The sequence below is a fragment of the Tenrec ecaudatus genome, chromosome 6, assembly GCF_050624435.1.
Source record: "Tenrec ecaudatus isolate mTenEca1 chromosome 6, mTenEca1.hap1, whole genome shotgun sequence".
Taxonomy (NCBI): Eukaryota; Metazoa; Chordata; class Mammalia; order Afrosoricida; family Tenrecidae; genus Tenrec; species Tenrec ecaudatus.
Window position 1 is genome coordinate 56,248,478 of NC_134535.1, and position 18,497 is coordinate 56,266,974.

Sequence of the window (18,497 nt, forward strand, 5' to 3'; positions counted from 1 at the left end):
GGATATCAATTGTTTCAGATATCAATACATCACTTTTAATCATGGAAAGACTGTTTAGAAAGATAAGTAAAGAAATAGAAAATCTGAACAGTGCTATAAATGAACTAGTCCTAATGGATGCATACATTATATTTTTAAAAAGCATTTCACACAATAGCACAATATATGTTCTTCTCTAGTCTATTGTATTATTCTATATGTAACATCATATGTTAGGTTTCAAAGCAAATGTAAATTTAAAAGACTGAAATTATAGATGGCTCTGATCTCTATGGAATGAAAAGGAAAAGCCAATTATCAAAAGTTTATGAAACCCAGTGACATTCATCTATGCAGCAGAGAGAGGTGTATATCAAGGAATAATATAAATAAGTTCAAAGGTCCTCTCCAGACCCACGTAACGCCTGCATTAATGCAGAAGGACCATGTGGAATGTAGGAAGGTCCAAAGCTGGTGGGGGCATTGAGGCATCACCAGGGTCCCAGCCATCAGGAAGGCAAAGGAACACAGAGAGCGGGGAGCTCCTAATTCCTTCTGGTTATAAGAAGGTTATACCTCAAGGAGGCATCATCAGACTGTGACCTGATCAACAGGTTGGGTTACTCTTAAATGTCATACATCTTCAAGTGAACATAAAATCATCTAATTACCACAAGTGACAAGATTACTTTCTGATTAAACAGACTGCAAGGCAAAATACATAATGAAAGACAAGAATGGACACTACATACTGATCAAAGGAAAAATACACCAGGAACATATAACCTTAATAAACATATAGGCACCCGAAGAAAGAATATCAAGACTGAGCAATATACTACAAAACAATGGCTTTGTAATAGATCAAATAAGGGAAGAAATTAAGAAATTCCTTAAAGGACATGAAAACAGTACCACACCATACTAAAACCTTTGTGATACAGCAAAAATAGTTATCAGAGGGCAATTTACAGCAATCAATGCACACATTAAAAGTAGGAAAAATCCAAAATCAACTTTCACAAATCCAGTGACACTCATATATGTACAAAAAAGAACTTAATATAAAGAAATAATTATATATCAACCAGTTCAGCCAAGTCCAACTCAAGTCCATAAGTCTGAGACTAGACCAACGGTCCTTCTTCAGACTCATGAAGCCTAATGCAATGATGCAGAATGCTGGAAGCTTGTAGACTGGTGGGTGCAGAGATGTGTGTATCCAAAGTCTGTGAAGACATGACAGGGCTCTTGCAGCTCTCAAGGTCAGTGGATCTGTCCCAGCAGAAGGAAGGGAAAGGTTAAGACAGAGAAGGAGTTTCCCAAAGTCCTCCCTATGAGAAGGTCACACCCCCAAGGAAACACCATAAGTCTGTGACCAGTTATACAGTTTGAATTCTATTCCTACAATTCCATACATCTTCAAGTTTATATAAAGTTGTTTATTGATCATGAACATCTTAACACAACACCTCCAACCAGTAGGACAAAAGTGACATAAAAAACTTTCTAAGAACAGATGAAAATAAACGATAAAACTTAGAGCAGAAATTAAAGAACTGGAAAACAGTAAATCAATGGAAAATAGCAACATGCTGTGATGTTGGTTTTTTGAAAGCATTAACAAATAAGAAAACGTTGGTAAATTTAAAGAGGGCAAAAGATGATGCAAATTTATAAAATTAGACATGAAGGTGGCAACATCACAACAGATCCAGATGAAACATAAATAATAATAATACATTGCTAAGAAAGACTGTTCTCCAACTAGTTTGATAACTTAGAAGAAATGTGCAAATATCTAGACTACACCATCTAACCAAATTTTACAGACAGATGTAGAGAACTTGAACAGACACATAACAGAGAAGAAATTGAGAAGGTCATTAAGAAATATCCAACAAAAAAAGCACAAGGATAGATGACTTCACAGGATTCATTCATCTAAGTGCTGTTATCAATTCTACACATATGATTCCAGAATATAGAAAGCGACAACAAACTCTCAAACTCATTCTATGAAGCATACATGACGCTGACACAAAAATGAAGCAATGACCCCCTAAAACAGAAAACTACAGACCAATATCCGTTATGATATTGATGCAAAAATGGTCAAGACAATTCTTGCCAAGGGAACTCATCATATAAAAAAAATTCATGAAAAAGTGGGTTTCATACCAGGAATGAAATGATGTTTCAACATTTAAAAAGCAGTCTCTATAACTCATCGCATATACATCATAAATAATAAGAACCCCCTGATCATTTGTCACTATCTAGCATTCATTTCTGACAAAACTCTCAATAAAATATGAATAGAAGATAAACTAGTCAACATTTTAAAGGCCATACACAAAAATCAAGTGGCAATATCACCCTCAAAGTGGAAGTACTGAAAAACGTTTCCTTTGAAAACAGGAGTTATATGAGGGTGCCTCCCTACTTCTGCTCTTGTTTCTCATAGTGCTGGACATTTTAACAGAAACCATTAGACAAAAGAATTAACTAAAAGGAATAGAATTTGGCAAAGAAGAAGTGAAACTATTTGTAGAAGATACGATTTTCTATAAAGAACACTGAGATAGTTAAAGTTTATTGTACCAACCTGGCCAATAAACACATGTGGGATTAATTGAATGGGCAGAGAGATAAATGGCTTGGTGAATCTCACCTTTCTAGTTCTTGGGTCACTTGCTTTCTGATGGTCAGACCAGGATGCAGATGCCTGAGCCAATTCCCTGCTTCAGCTGGCAAGGCTTACTTCCTGCGAGACATTCCCAAGGAGAAGCCACATGGACCTACCCCGATGCAGTCCTGGATGCTGGTACACCCATGTGGAGACCCCTGCCAGTGCTGAGATGCTTACACCTTCATTGACTTGGCTTTCCTCCTGCAGTCGGCATCATTGTGGGTGTTTTGTGAGATGGAGGAGTACTTTGTGGATTGATGTTGGACATATGGATTAATGTTGGACTTGTGGGCTTGGGCAGCACTGGAGTGGGATGGTTCCTTAGTGTACACTTACCCGTTACATAAAACTATTTTATACTATAAACCCTCTCTTATACATATGAGTTTCTGTGGAATATTTCTCTAAAGTACCCAGACTATCACAATTAGTGTTGGTGGGTAACCGCCCATAGGAGGAAAAGCAACAACCCTTAACAATCCTTACCAAGAACTCAAGGTAGACTATGCCTGGAACTGTGATGTTTATTGACCACTTTTGACCTAGTTTCTCTTCAGCTCTTGGTGACCCAGGGTGTGTTCTATAGACTCCTGGGACATTAGACTCTGTCCTATCAAAGAGCACAACATCATTGCTAGGCCATATCAGACGTATTGGATGTGGAAACTCTGCGATGTGAAATGGGATTTACCTCAAATTCACCTATAGCATATTTAAGTAAATTGGCTATGCAGTTTGCGGGGTTGTTTTCTGGAAGCGATATTGGAAGTGAAGGTTTTCATTCCTAGAAGTTGTCTTTGGCTAATCCTGTTTGAAATGGTGAACATGAAAATGATAAATGTAAATTTTGAGTTCAGGGGAGGAAATTGCACCTTAAACTTCTCTGAGACCATCCTGCCTAGTCAAAATGGTTGACAAAAGGTCCCTGCTGGCTTGATGCAGCCAGTGGCCTAAGGCCATATTGCATATGAATGGGATAGTTTAGATAAGAAAGGATTGAATTTGACTTTTAAGAATGTGTTTAGGATTTGGCTCTACTAGGTTTATACTGATTTCCTCTGCCTGTTGTTATTGGTATAATGTGTGACACAAATAATTATTAGGAAGTATGAAAATAGATAGTTATAAGCCATTGCCTTCTTCGAAAATTAGATCTCAAATGGTTCTAGGACATACCTGCAAAGAAGGCTCTGAAAATATAAGCCCCACCCAGTGCCTTGAGTGCTCAGGATATTTGCATTTGAAAAGATTTACTGAGAGAGGATGAAAGACTGAAGAAAGAAAAAGGAATCCTTTGTTTTTTTAAAATTTTAAACTAGTGATTTGTGCCTGAATCCGAAAAAAAGTTGAAGCCTTGAAAAAAACTCTCCTAGTACTGAAAGGTAAAGAAACATGCAAGCAGCATGCAAAGCTTGCTAAGTGAAGTGACCACTTGGATCTGTTTGTCGAGTGGAAGTGGGAGAAAAGCAGAAGTAGAGAGACAGGTTGAGTCTGCCCATTGACACCCATGGACCAGGTTCACAGGAACTAGCGGAGAGATGAGAATGGGTTGGCTGGTCTGAAGTTTAAAGAGTTGCGTAGAAGCTGTGCCTATGGTATGACCTAGCACTAGGGGATTAGGGTTGCTGATAATTTGTGATGGGGTCACAAGTGAAAACAAAGTAGCCAATGGGAACCCTGGTGAGGCTAAGTGAGGCAGCCCACACTGAGTTGACCCTGACCAGATGAAAATAAGATTTTTGATCCTGTAAATTGGTACATATTGCTGCTGACTTTATGGATAGCCTGTCCTGATTTGACTTTGCTTATGGATGCAGACTTATAAGGTTCCAACTGGAATGCAGATTCTTCACATCAAAGAACATGCTTGTGTTGTTAGAGCTCTGGGTTGATATAAATGGGCAGTATAGGAATTGGATACCCAAAATGGGGAGGGTAACAGCATGAAGCGGCTGGCTTACAAATTTTCATGTGTGGGGGAATAATTTCGATAGGATTGTGGTGTAGATGTTCACATAACTGCAATTGTTTGTCTTGAATATTTTTGTTTTGTTCACTTGTAGAATATTATGCTTAAATAAGGCTGGCACATTTTCAAATGTAAGCATTTTAGTACTATCCTGTTAGGCACAAAAATGATTTTACTATTGTCCTTGTTTTAAAAAATATATAAGGCTAAAGAATTGTATACAAGTGCCAAGTTGGCAAGGGGTGGACTATAACGGGTTTTTTTGTGTGTGCCAACATAGCACCCAGGAGAAGACATGGTTGCAGTTTAGCCTTCAATCACTTTGCAGCCTGATGACCTCATTTGGAGCTGCCACCAAGATAAATGGCTCTCTGGAGGCAGGCCTCTCTCTGTCTCTCTGCTTCACCTTCTTGCAGGTGAGCCACTCAGAAACCCGCCCCAACCTGTGATGTTTCTACCATCATTTGATCCAGCACACAAATTTAGATTTTATCTTGGTTCTTAAACCCTGAAGTATTCCCTTTTTCTGTTTACAAAACTGCCTCTTGATCCATGTGCAAGTTTTGCATAAGCACAATGAAGTGCTGTTTTATTACATGAACCAGCAACTTCACTTGTATACACACGCACACACACACGCACACACACACGCACACGCACACACATGCACACACACACACAAATGAAATCATTGTCGCAGTATTTTCAATACTCAAAGGAGCAACATTTCAATGTTCATCAAATGATGAATGGACAAAGAAAATGTAGTTTATATAGATGAATTTTAAAAACCAACCCCGTCATCATTTGACATTAAGGCTGAATAAGTGCCACAATAGAAAATATTTGAGAACATGCTGAGTGAAGTAAGTCAGTCAAAAAATGAAATCATTTTATATATCTCATTTGCAAAAAATATCTAAATAGATAAAATATCAAAGTTCTTTAATGGTTACCAGAACTACAAAGTAGGGAGAAGCCAGGAGTCAAGGTTTATGGGGCTTTTAATTTTTGTTAATGATGATAGAAACATTTAGAAATGGATCATGAGTAAAGGCTGCAAAACATGAATATCATTGTCACTGTGTCATTTAATTTTTGAATTTAATTAAATTGTTGTTGTATAATAAAAGTTAGTACTTTTTATGTGTTCTAATATCCAGATGTACACATGCGCTACTATAAATAAATTTATTGAAATTGCAATACATTTTTGAAATATGTATACATATACATATCGTTTTTCATTACAATTTTAAAAGGATGAGAATTAACTTGAAATCAAGGAAATGTATTAAATTGGAGAATTAACCATGAAAATGTTCTTTTAGGATAGATTTGCAGTACTTTGTATTGAAGAAAAATATTGATATAAAATATTCTCTAAACATATATCATGTAACATATAATTGCTGCAAAACCTAAATGTAAACACTCTTGTAATTACATCATATTTCCCTAGAATATGCATGTATGTTATGCTCATGTGAGGCAAATATTTATTAGAAGATCAATAACATTGACCCCATATCTTAAAACTTTTCAATCTTACATTTCATAAAAATGTTACTGCACACTAAAAAAATTCACATTTTTCTTTAATTTTGCAATATAATTTGGTTTTATTTCTAAGAAACAGAAGAGTTGACTTTGTGATAAAATTCACAAAAATGATGCCATTTACCAGTGTATCTGAAGTAACTTTTTATAATTGTTAATAATTATTAGCTTAAAGCAGCACATTTTGAATTACAATGACTGGTTCTTGTTGTCATTGATTATAAGTGTTTTTTTGTTTGTTTGTTTTGTTTTTAAGTGGGGTGTTTACATTTCAGGCCATCAAGTTTGCATTCAACAGTTCAAACCACTCATCAACCACCCCTGTATACTACGCCACCATGGCTGATTTATTTTCTCTTTTTTGTGGACATCCATATTCCCTTCCTCCCAAGCCAGACCTCTGGTCAGTCGCTTCATCCTCTCCTTTACTCTCATTTTCTTGGTAACCTCCCGAGTCTGCTCCCTTTTAGTGCAAGTCTGTCTTGATTTGTATCCTATGGTAGTGGTCTCATACAATATTTGTCCTTTTGTGATTCGCTACCTTCACTCAGGATAATGACTTCCAGACCCCTTCATGAAATGAGGGGCCTCAAGTTTTCATTGTTTTTAGAACTGCATTGTGTGTATGTGCCAAGGTCTTTACCTATGCTTCTGCTGATTGGAATTTGTGTTGTTTCCAGCTTCTTGCTATTGTGAACAATGCTGTGATGAAAACGGAGGGCGCATCCACTCTTGCTGTGACCCCTACATCTTTAGGGTCCATACCCAGCAGAGGTAGTGCTGGATCACATCGCATATTTATTCCCAGTTGTTTGAGGTAGCACCTTATCACTTTCCATAGTAGTTGTAAATTTTAAAGACCCACCAGCAGTAGATTAGAATTCCAGTCTCCCTGCACATTCCCGAGAATGTGTTCTCTGTTCTTTGTCCATGTAAGGTAATATTGCTTTGCTGTTTTGATTGGAATTTCCTGCATGGCTAAAAATTGAAAACATTTGTTTCATATACTTGTTAGCTATTTGAATGTCATTTTGGGGTGAACTGTCCATGTCCTTTGCTCACATTTTAATTTTTATTGACATATTGGGTTTTCTATAGAATTTAGGTATTAGTCTCTTGCCTATTAGGTCAGTGCGGAAGCATGTTTGCAGTCCATAGGTTCCCTCTATATTCTTTTGATGCACACATATGAATTATTTCTGGTAGTCCCAGTCATCTATATTGTCTTCCACTGTGTGTGTCTCCTTCTTTATCTCTCATAGTCTGTCTTTGCCTTATGATAGGACCCCAGTTTCTCATTTTGTCCCCATTTGCTCGTTTCTGATCTGTATAGAATTATGTCTAAGTCTTGGTTCATCTTAAGTTCTTTTTGCACATGGTTGATGCTTGGGTCCAGTTTCATTCTTCTGCAAATAGAGGTCCACTTTTTCCAACACCATTTTTTGAGAATACTGTCACTCTCCCATTTAATGTTTTCTGGCCTTTTGCCAAAAATATGTGGCCTGTGGCAGATGTGGTTTTGGGGGGGGGGGGGTTTCCTTCTGTTCTATTGGTCTACATTCCAAGGTATTTTGACTACCATTGCTGTGTATGATCACCTTTGAGATTGGGTGCTGAGAATTCTGCTTATCCTAGATCACTTCCTTCTTGATATAAAGGTAGTCGTAGGTTGTTTTTTTCCCATTCTTTTTTTTTAAAGAAATGAAGGTAAGATCTGGATTGGATTTGTGTTGTATTTAGGTATTGCTTTGGGTAGTATTGGCATTTTCAAAAGGATAAGCCTTCGTGTACACAAAGACTATTTCCCCATTTATATATTTATTTATTTGTTTCTTGTAACTGTCTATCATTTTCTTAGTGTGGGCTTTTCTTCCTTTGAGTAGCATTCCTGGCAGAGTGGGTTATGAGTAGGGATTCTAACTGCCAGGTCAGCCGTTCAAAACCCCCAGCTGCTCCCTGGGAGAAAGATGTTGCTTTCACTCGCTCTGAAGAGTTACAGCCTCATAAACCTACACACCGCAGTTCTCCCCTGGCCTACAGGTTCGCTTGGAGTCAGAATTCACTTGAAGGCAGTGAGGTTCCCCCTCCTGATTAGGTTTATTTCTAAGTATTTCTTCTTTAGCATGGCTATTATAAATAAGACTTTTTTTCTTGATTTATTTTTCAGAGTTTTTTTCCATTAATATACAGAAAATTGATTGATTTTTTTGTGTGTTGATCTTTTATCCTTCCACATTGCTGAATCTTCTAATTATTTCCAACAACCAACCCCCACCCCCAGATCCTTGGGGTTTTCTGTATATAAACTTGTATCACAGCAAATATTGATAGTTTCACTTGTTACTTAACCGATTGGATTCTTTTAAAAAATCGTTTATGTTTTCATATATGCATTGATTGCTATAAATTATAATATCTAACTATATTGATGTGTCCCATAGATTTCAGTACAGTGTGTTTTCATTCCCATTTATTTCAAGGACTTTTAACATCCCATCCCTCATCTCACTGCCATCAAGTCAATTCAGATTCAGAGTGACCTTACACTACCCGTGTGGGTTTTCGTGACTGTAATCCTTTATGAGAGAGGAAAGCCTCATCTTTCTCAAAGGAACATTTTGAATGACAACCTTGTGGTTAATAGCCCAACATAGGACCACTCTGTCAATAGGACCATGAAACCATCTACTACTCAGTGCTTTGTATGTAATCTGTTGTGCAGTTTCCATGCATTTGATTTTTTGCCCTTATTCGTTCTATTGCTGATTTCAAGTTCAAGGTTTTTTGGTAAGAGAAAATGAGGTCTAAATCTCAATATTTTGAAATTTGTTGTCTTGTTTTGTTTCTTAAAATGTAATCTGTGCTAGAGAATGTTTCATGTGCATTCGTAAATAATGTACATTGTTGTGGTTATGGTGGAGTGCTCTGTATATGTCTTGGAGGTGGGGTTGGTTATTTATATTGTTTATTTCTTCTTTGTCTCTATGGAATTTCTTTCCTGATGGTCTATCTTTTCTACAGAGTGGTGTTTTGATGTCTCCTCCTATAATTGCTATCTTGCCTATTTCTACCATCAGATTTGTTAGAATTTGTAATGTATTTTGAGAGACTTTCATTGTGTTAATATATGTTTATTCTGGCTACGTCTTCTTATTCTATTATTCCTTTAATCGTTATGTAGTGTCTTTTATTGCCTCTCATTATGGCTCCCCCCCTTGAGTCTATTTTATGAGGTGATTACTGCTACACTTGCTTTTTCTTCAGCTACTATCAGCGTGGTTAACCTTTGTCCACCAATTGATTGGTTTCGTCTCTTTTTTCCTTTCAATCTAAGGTATGTTGTAAGCAGCATATAGATGGATCTCATCTCCATTCTGTTACCTCTCTCTTTTCACTGGTGTGTTTAACCCGTTAACATTCAGTGTAATTATTGATATGTGCTGTTTTGTTGCTTTCACTTTGCTCTGTGTGCCTGTGATTTTGTTCATTTCTTTGTTCTTCCTATATTTCTGTTCTTTTCTAAATATTGTTTTCAGTATTTTTATTTCTGGGGTTGTTATGTTGTACATTGGTTTTAGATTTTGTTTTGTTTTGCTTTTGACCTGCTGTTGGTTTTCTGACCAAAGACTTCCCTTTCGTATTTTTGTAATGCTGCCCTTGTTTTTGTTTTTTTAATCCCTTTATTTCCCCTTGTCTGGAAATATCCTTATTTCTCCCTCATATTTGATACTTTTGTTGGCTATAAGGTTCTTTATTAATTGTTTATTTATTTCCTTTCAGGATATTATATATGCCAGTAAATTTTCTGCTTATTTGTTGAAAAAAATGACCTTAATCTTATTGGTTTTCCTTTGTAAATGACTCTTGTCCCCCCTCCCCACCCCCACCCCACCCCAGTTGTTTTCAGGATCCTTTCCCCATCCTTCACAGTGAAATGTTTGTGTATGGTATGTTGGGAAGATTTTCTTTTGCGGTCAATTCTATGTAGGTTTATTTCTTTCGTACATAGTTTTTTCTCTCTTCTTTTATGGTGTTAGTGACTATTTTTTTTAACTGTTTCTTGTATTATTGTCTTTATAGGAGCCCTGGTGGTGTAGTGGTTATGCAATGGGCTGCTTAATCCTTTTCATGCCTATTAAGCTAGAAGAGACTATACAGTCCTCCACACTATTTATAAGACTTTCCCTCTGTTTTATAGACTGTGTATCAGTTATGTGTTGGGCTGTGATCGCTGGTTGGCAGTTTGAAACCACCAGCAACTCCATGGGAGAAAGACAGGCTTTCTACTCCTGTTAGCAGGTGTAGTATCAGAAACCCATAGGAGGTCGCTGTGAGTCAGCATTGACTCAATGGCCATGAGTTTGTTTTTATGGTATTATCTGTAGGTTTTTGTTTATTCTTGCTCCAGAATCTCCATGAGACATTGGTTGTTCCTCTTCGTATTGTCCCATGCAATTCTTAGGCTTATTTTAGATAACTTTTCTCTCTATAATAATTATTTATCTTACTGGTTGAAGTTGAGGGATGTCATCAAACTCACTAATTCAACTTTCCATTTCTTTAATTCTAATATTCTGTACATTTACTGTGCTGTCTAATTCTGTTATCTAATTATTTATCTTCTGTAATTCTGTTTTCTGTAGGGGTTCTCATTTTTCTATTCTTTACATTGTTCTTTTTTTGCCAATTAAAAACATTTTATTGTTTTTTTTTCTTTTCTTTTTAAAAACATTTTATTAGGGACTCATACAACTCTGATCACAATCCATACACCCATCAATTGTATAAAGCACATCTGTACATTCTTTGTCCTCAGCATTTTCAAAGCATTTTCTCTCCACTTAAGCCCTTTGCATCAAGTCCTCTTTTTCTCCTCCCTCCCCACTCCCCCCTCCCTCATGAGACCTTGATAATTTATAAATTATTATTTTGTCATATCTTACCCTGTCTGGTGTCTCCCTTTATCCCCTTTTCTGTTGTCCTTCCCCCAGGAAGGAGGTCACATGTAGATCCTTGTAATCGGTTCCCTCTTTCCAACTCAATCACCCTCTACCCTCCCAGTATCATCCCTCACACCCCTGGTCCTGAAGGTATCATCCACCCTGGATTCCGTGTGTCTCCAGCTCCTACCTGCACCAGAGTACATCCTCTGCTCTATCCCGACTTGCAAGGTAGAATTCGGATCATGATAGTTGGGGGGCGGAGGAAGGATTTAGGAAATCTTTCCATTGTTCTTGAAGATATTTTCTTCCATCACATAAAAGTACCTGAATATCATTCTTCTAAATTCTATTTTGGTAGTTTCAGATCCTGATTTCAGAATATTTTTTGGTTCTGTGTGCTGTCCAATTTTTTGCCTATTTTTCTTTCTTTCTTCTTGGGTGTGTGAGGGGGCGGGGACAAGATGATTGACAGTATTGACTGCTGTTTTGGTAGCATTGTGGTGCGGTTAGTCATTTATGCTGAGTCATGAGGGAATGGTTGATGATGTCAAGTGCTGTCAGAAACTACAAAGAAGGAGAAAGAGCAAAGGAGACAAATGTGTAAACATTATGGTGAAAGTAAGAAAAGAGAAGAAAGAACTAAAACATGAGATAAAAGAGCAAAGAGAAGAAACAGAAAGAGAGAAAATGGTAACGTGACCAAAAAAAAAAGAAGATGGAAAAAGAAGGGGTAAAAGGAGGTCTCTGCTTGGGTAGTTTATTCCCGTGACCCAGGCATTTTGGAGCTGTAGACAGCAAGACTGATGGTGAGCCTCTGTCAGCATTTTGTGGTGTCAGGCATGTGTCTGGAATAGTCATAAGCTGGTCTGACGAAGAAAGCATTGCATTAGATGGGCCCTTGTTTACTAATGGAACAAGAAGAGATAGTCAGGAGCAAGGTGAGGTGGTGGGGAGATGTGAAAGAGCACCTAACCCAGGTTTCTCCCTGTTTGCTGATGGGGAACCGAGAAATTGACAGCTGGTGTTTAGCCAACTGCTGCTGAGGTGCAGAACTTTAAAAATGTAATACTTTTGGATCAATGTCTTCTTATAGAAACCCTATAGGATAGGGTATAACAATCCTGTGGGTTTCAGAGACTATAATTCGTTATGGGAGTAGAAATTCTCTTCTTTCTCCTGTGGAAAGGATGGTGGGTTTGAACTGATGACCTTGTGGTTAGTAGACTTAAGGGTATCCGCTATGCTACTAGACCTTGATGTGGAGAAACAGCCCTAATACTGGGCTTTACTTGCTTCTTTGGCACTAAGAAATTGTTGGCTGTGAGTGAAAAGAGTGCTTAGCTTGTCTGGGACCCGCTTGCTGGCAGGGTACAGGGCCATCGCCAGTCCTGGGTTGTTGGGCCTTGGTACTGGTGGGGTGCAGAAAGAGTGCCTAAGTTAGACCAGACTCTACATTTCAGTAGGGTACAATGGAATCACCAGGCTGGGGACAGGGTATGGTTGATAATGGAGTGTAGTAAGAGCAACTACCTGGGCCTGGCCTTGCTTTTGGGTGGGGCATAGAGATCACTGGTCTGGGCTTTCTTGGTGGTAGGGCAAAGAAAGAGTCCCTAAACTGGTCAATTCCTTGCTTAATGATGGGACACAGAGAAATTTCCAGGCCAAAGGCTGGGTTTGATTGTTGGTGGGGTACAGAAAGATTGTCTAGCTTGACTAATACCTGCTTACTTGAAAGATTGCTGGCTTAGTCTGGGCCTGCTTGCTAGTGGAGCACAGAAAGCTGGTATAAGACAAGCTAGACCCTGCTTGCTAGTGAGGAACAGAGAGATCATTGGGCCCGGGGCTGGGCCTGGATGTTGTAGGGCCTGTATGTAACTGGCATGACTCTGCTTGTTGGAGGGGTGCAACCTGCCCAGGGCTAGAAGGAGAGGTACACTGGATGTTCGCATGGGAAGGCCTGCCTCTATCTCCTTTTAGCCTGCTCATTGCTGCAGACTTTGGGACATATCAGTTATGGTTTACTTAGCATTCAAATTGTCCTCTATGATAGTTGACCACCTTTCCTTTCCTTTGTGTTGATTTTATCTTGGTTACTTTAGAGTGATCCTGTTGTATGCATGTTCCTTCAGTCATATTACCTTGGGAGTCTATTGATTTAATGCTTTAAGCAGTAAGTTTACTTTCATTCACTCAACTACCTGTGGCCGGCTTATTGGAAACCTTTATAAAGAGGGTGTACATAAAGTAGAAGCTAATGTGCCTCCCCGGATCCAATCTCCCTATTTAGGTTTCCCAATTTGTTTTTTCTACTTAAATAACACAAAATATTATGTAAATGAATAATTATCTTACAGAACATTGACAGCAAAGTTTATCATGTAGGATACAATAAGGGTAGGGTCCACACCATTTCTGGCTCTTTTATTTCCTGTGATTTTTCAAATCCCTGAAGGCGTATGTGTGAAGGGAAGACTATGGCAGTGAAAGCTGCACACACGTCACATGAACATTGGTCTCCAGCTAAACAGACTGTTTAAAGCAAAACCTTGCTATGAATACATCTCTCTTTTTCAAGAAACCATTTTAAGTCTATTTTCTCCTAAGTGTCAAAGGGGTAATAGAATTCTGAGACCTCATGTGTTGTTCTGTTCGAGCCTAACACTACCCTGGATGCTCAGATCAGCCTTTCTCTGGGAAGAAAACCATGATATTTAAATCATGACCCTGAAAATTTCTTATTGTTCATAGTCAAAGAATACAATTAAAGGGCTTTTCTGAGATCAACAAACTGCTTGAAGTCTTGGGATCATTTATTCATTGTTCTCTATTGAAATATAAAAGACAGATAATAATACTTTACATGTCACTGAATTTATTAGTGAGTGGATTTTGGTTTATTTATTTTTTCTTTTATTGATGAGCATCAGGATTTCAAATCTACTTTCGCCAAAAATGGTATCTCCTTTCTTAGCTGAGAATGTGCAATTATCTGTGGTGAAATAAGTGGAAACATTATGAGTGACGATAGCTATTAGGTGTGAAGTCCCAAGAAACTAACTCGGCTGAGTTGTCTCCTTAAAAGTTGTCTCCATAAATATGGTTGGGATCGTTAATTTTAGCTGGATGGATTTTGTTGTTATTGAAAAACGTGTAATTTCCTTTTCAATTTAAAAGTTATAATAGAAAATAAAAGTTTTTATAGATTTATTTTCTAAATTAAGACTACCACTTTGTACTTGCTTGTCCATATTATGCTAAAATATGAGTAGCAGTTTATCCATTCAAACTAGAGAGTTAGTAAATGATAGCTTTCTTCTCTCCCCTAGAGACAGTGCACCCACCACCATTAAAAGTCATCAGCATTCAGATGTTTTTGTTTGCTGATATTGGATTAGTTGTTATGTTAGGTCAGGTAGACTATAGAAACAAATCCAGAGACACGTAAGAGAGAACTTTTTATCAAGAAGTAATTTTATTTCAAATAAATATCCCAGCCCAGTCCAGATCAAGTCCACAAGTATGATACTACTTCACAAGTCTGACACTAGCCCATAAATCTCGCTTCAGACTCATGCAGCCACATGCAATGATGCAGAATGCTGCATGATCACAGGCTGGAGGGTGCAAAGTCTTTGTGGATAAATTGGTGGTGGAAAGATCTTCAGGGGTCGGGCAGCCCTCCAGTGTGGCTCTTCCCTAGGAAGGTGAAGCAGAGAGGGAGGGAGAGGTTCCCAGGACCCTCCTAATGAGAAGTTCACACCCAGGAGGAGGGACCATATGGCCGTGACCTGAGTAACAGGCTGACTCCACTGCTTCACTCTACTCATCAAGTTGACACAGACGATGCACTTACCAGAGTTCCTTTATAATATTCTTTTACTCTGGGTTTTAATACCTTAAATAATGTCATTTTATATTTGCTGTCGACACCTTTGTACATTCAATTCACTTAGCAGTGACTATTATTTCATTACTTGCATTTACAAATATTTCATTGTTACTGGAGTTGAGTTTTTGTCTTCCAAAAACAAACATTTACTTTGGGACACCATAGGGCATTGCCAAAAGAATTTTATTAAAGAACTACTAGGAGGGGAAAAAAATCTCCCAGACAGGATAGCTAGTACTTTTTAAATTCTCACTTCTGTATACATGGGCTTTAAAGATTTTGAGTGAAAGAGATTCTCTTGAAAATTCCTCTGGTGGGGGAACTTCCCATTGTTGAATCCACTGTGAGTGAAGCAGTGGAGTCAGCCTGTTAGTCAGGTCACAGTCATCTGCGGGATCAAGAAGGCTCTAGGAAATGTAGGTGCAAGATGTTGCACGAACTCTGCACGTGCTTTGTCCAAATTTCCATTTTTTATCTTTTGCCCTGTCTCATTTCTCCCCTGAGAGATTCTATACACATAATTCTCTATGGGATGAGAGGTAGACCTCTCTCATTCCCTAGTGACTCTCTGCTTTCATGGGTATAGCCCTTCATCACACGGACTATATGAGTAGAAATCTCTCCTAGTCTATTGCATATTAAAGGTGGCAAACTCAAGGGGAGATGCTAGACTTGCAGCTGTGACTCATTCGTAGGCACTGGTCACCTGTCTAGTTGTTGAAGATGCACTGGGTCTGTTCATCAGAAAAAACACACAAAAGCTCTCCTAGGGGAAATTATTAATATATTGTGACAATAGACAAGAAATAAATTGGTACCCATCGATACTATGTTTGTCTAAGAACAATACTAAAAGCACATGTTACTAAACTTTTCTCCACTTCTACTTAAAGTTTCTTAATTTAAGCTTTATTATAATAAAAATAGTCAGGTAGGGTTGAATGGTCTAACAGGCTGAAATGAAAGGACAAAGAACAGCTACTCATTTAGCTTGTGCCTCCCAGCTCTGAGGACACTGTTAGGCTAAACCCACTGGTGTGCGTGCATGTGCGTGCGTGCGTGTGTGTGTGTATCTGCATTTACCTTTCTGTAAGCACACTCTCTCTCCCTGCATTGTCCAGGATCTGTCCTGGCTGTTTATGTGGGTTAGTGGATAGAAATGTGTGTGTGCACAGAGTAGTGAAGACGACTCGTGGACTGATTCACAGCATCGGTTGGAGTCAGGGCTCTGGTTGCTGGTTGCAACTTCCTACTGAACAAGTACATGTTAGCTTTTGGCCCTAATGCATTTCTTCCTCTTGAGCAGAGGTTGAAGAAAGCACAGTAATAATTGACATGGGCTTTGGTTGGGCTTAAGATTGCTACCATAGCAAGCACTTTAAGCTCACAGTCCTGGTATTTCACTGGATCCCCTCTTGTCTGTCATTACTAGGCAATTTCATTGTGGTGACCAGAGACTGTATTCATCGCCCTAGTCTAATCCATCCTTTCCCCTCCCCCACACATGAGGTAACAGTGAAAGATAACAAATACTATGAGTGGGATTCAGATTGTAAAGATTATTCTTTGTAAATCTCACCTAGCTCCTGTGCCCATATAGCCACTACTCCAATAAGCCTGCTGTTTGTAGGACTCTTATAGTGTCTAGTTCTTTGTATGCCTTTTACCTCCCTGTCTCATCTACATTCCACAAGGAGTACTGATTGCTGTACTCTATAGACTGGACCTTGCTGGGCTAGTAAGAGTCGATTCCAAAGCTGTTGTTGTTCGAGGACATATTGGCCAAAGGGGGCAAGCATCCCTGATTTGCTTCCCTCCCTCAGTAAGTTTGTCTGCTATTTCCCAGTGGTTAACAATCAATTTCTTAAACACTGTTTTAACATAACTAGAGATTAAAATTCGTAAAAATACCAACTCCAGCCTGAGTGTTGGACTCATGTTTCTTTCTTACTCTTGTTTTGCCACATACAATGCTGTAGTTTCAATAGTTTGTCAGAATTTTCCTTGTCCACTTATTTCTTATGGAACGGTGTAGCACAGTGCTACAAAACATCTCTTTTCCCTCAAAGGCAAGTGAGGATAGTATTTTCGCACCTCTGTATGATGCAAGTTGTAGCAGTTGAATAGTTCTATATCAGCGTGAAGATGAATGAAAGTGTATTCAGGTTATAGATCGTGTGATGGTTGGGGCTTTATTAGGGCTTTCTCATAAGGATGACCTAGGGGACGTCCTCCTCTCTGGTACCTGGCTTTCTGCTGGTGCCAAATTACTGAGCCTAAGAGTTTCTGGAGCTTTGCCATGTTTCCACTGACCTTGAATCCTCATGACTCTGCACCCACCAGACTGATCTCCCTGCATTCTGCCTCTTTGCATGTGGCTGCGTGAGTCTGAAGAGGGACTTATGGGCTAGTACCTGGATGTGCGGGGACTTTCTCTTTATATAATTACTTCTTTATAGAAATCTCTTTCTTATGCATACAAGAGTGTCAATGGATTTGTTTCTTTTAAGTAGACTCTAAGTGAGATTAAAATAAGGTACTTTGAGAAGTAGTAAGCGTATTGAAAAGGAGTCCCTAATTTAACCTTAATTGCAAGAAGTACAAGTTTGTAAAAGTTTGTGTGTGTGTGTGTGTGTGTATGTGTGTAAAATTCACCAGTGCACTGGATTACCAGCACTTGCTATGCATTTTGACAGTTCAACAGAAACATTCTTTATCTAAACATCTAACACTCTAAAAAGCAAAAGGTAACTGACAGATAATTAACATAATTTTAGATTACAATATATACAATAAGGAAAGTGGGAATAATGAAGCATCACCCATCAGGAGGGAGTCTGATCAGTGGTTGATTTGGGAGGGTGCTTCAATTCAAGGTTCAGTCCTCTCATATGTTGGACCACCAAATAAGGAACTTGGTCTTCTTTAGGTGAGAAAGATGTACCTAAAATGTTATGCCCAAAGCGTACAGCATCTTAGACTTTTTGCACTTATCCACCTGAAAGATTAGGGCAGAAGATAATAAATAAAGATAATGTCAGTGGCAAATGGATGACAGACCAAAACTGACCATCATTTCGAAAGTTTGGGAGTAATAGAGGTCTAAAGAGCTAGAAGATTTTGAAATATAGTTCTTTCTGCCTGTAGTAGGAATTTTAGCTTTAAAAATTTTAAAGACATAGTTTAGTTCCTCTAATTTTGTGGAACTGGTATAATGACAAACAGGAAAAATTTTATTAAGCCACTCTCTAATACATTTTTCTCAAAACATAGTCAGGAGATCTATGTGGTTGCTGAATTTATCATCAACTTTTGTACTTTCTTCATGATGTTTGGAGCAAGATTTATAAGGAGTTATAAATTTATCTCTTCACCCAACAAATGACAATCTGAGACCAACATACAGTTGCTGTTTTCAAACACCCTTTGTCATTTTGTGACATGTATTAGATTAGCAGATGTGGT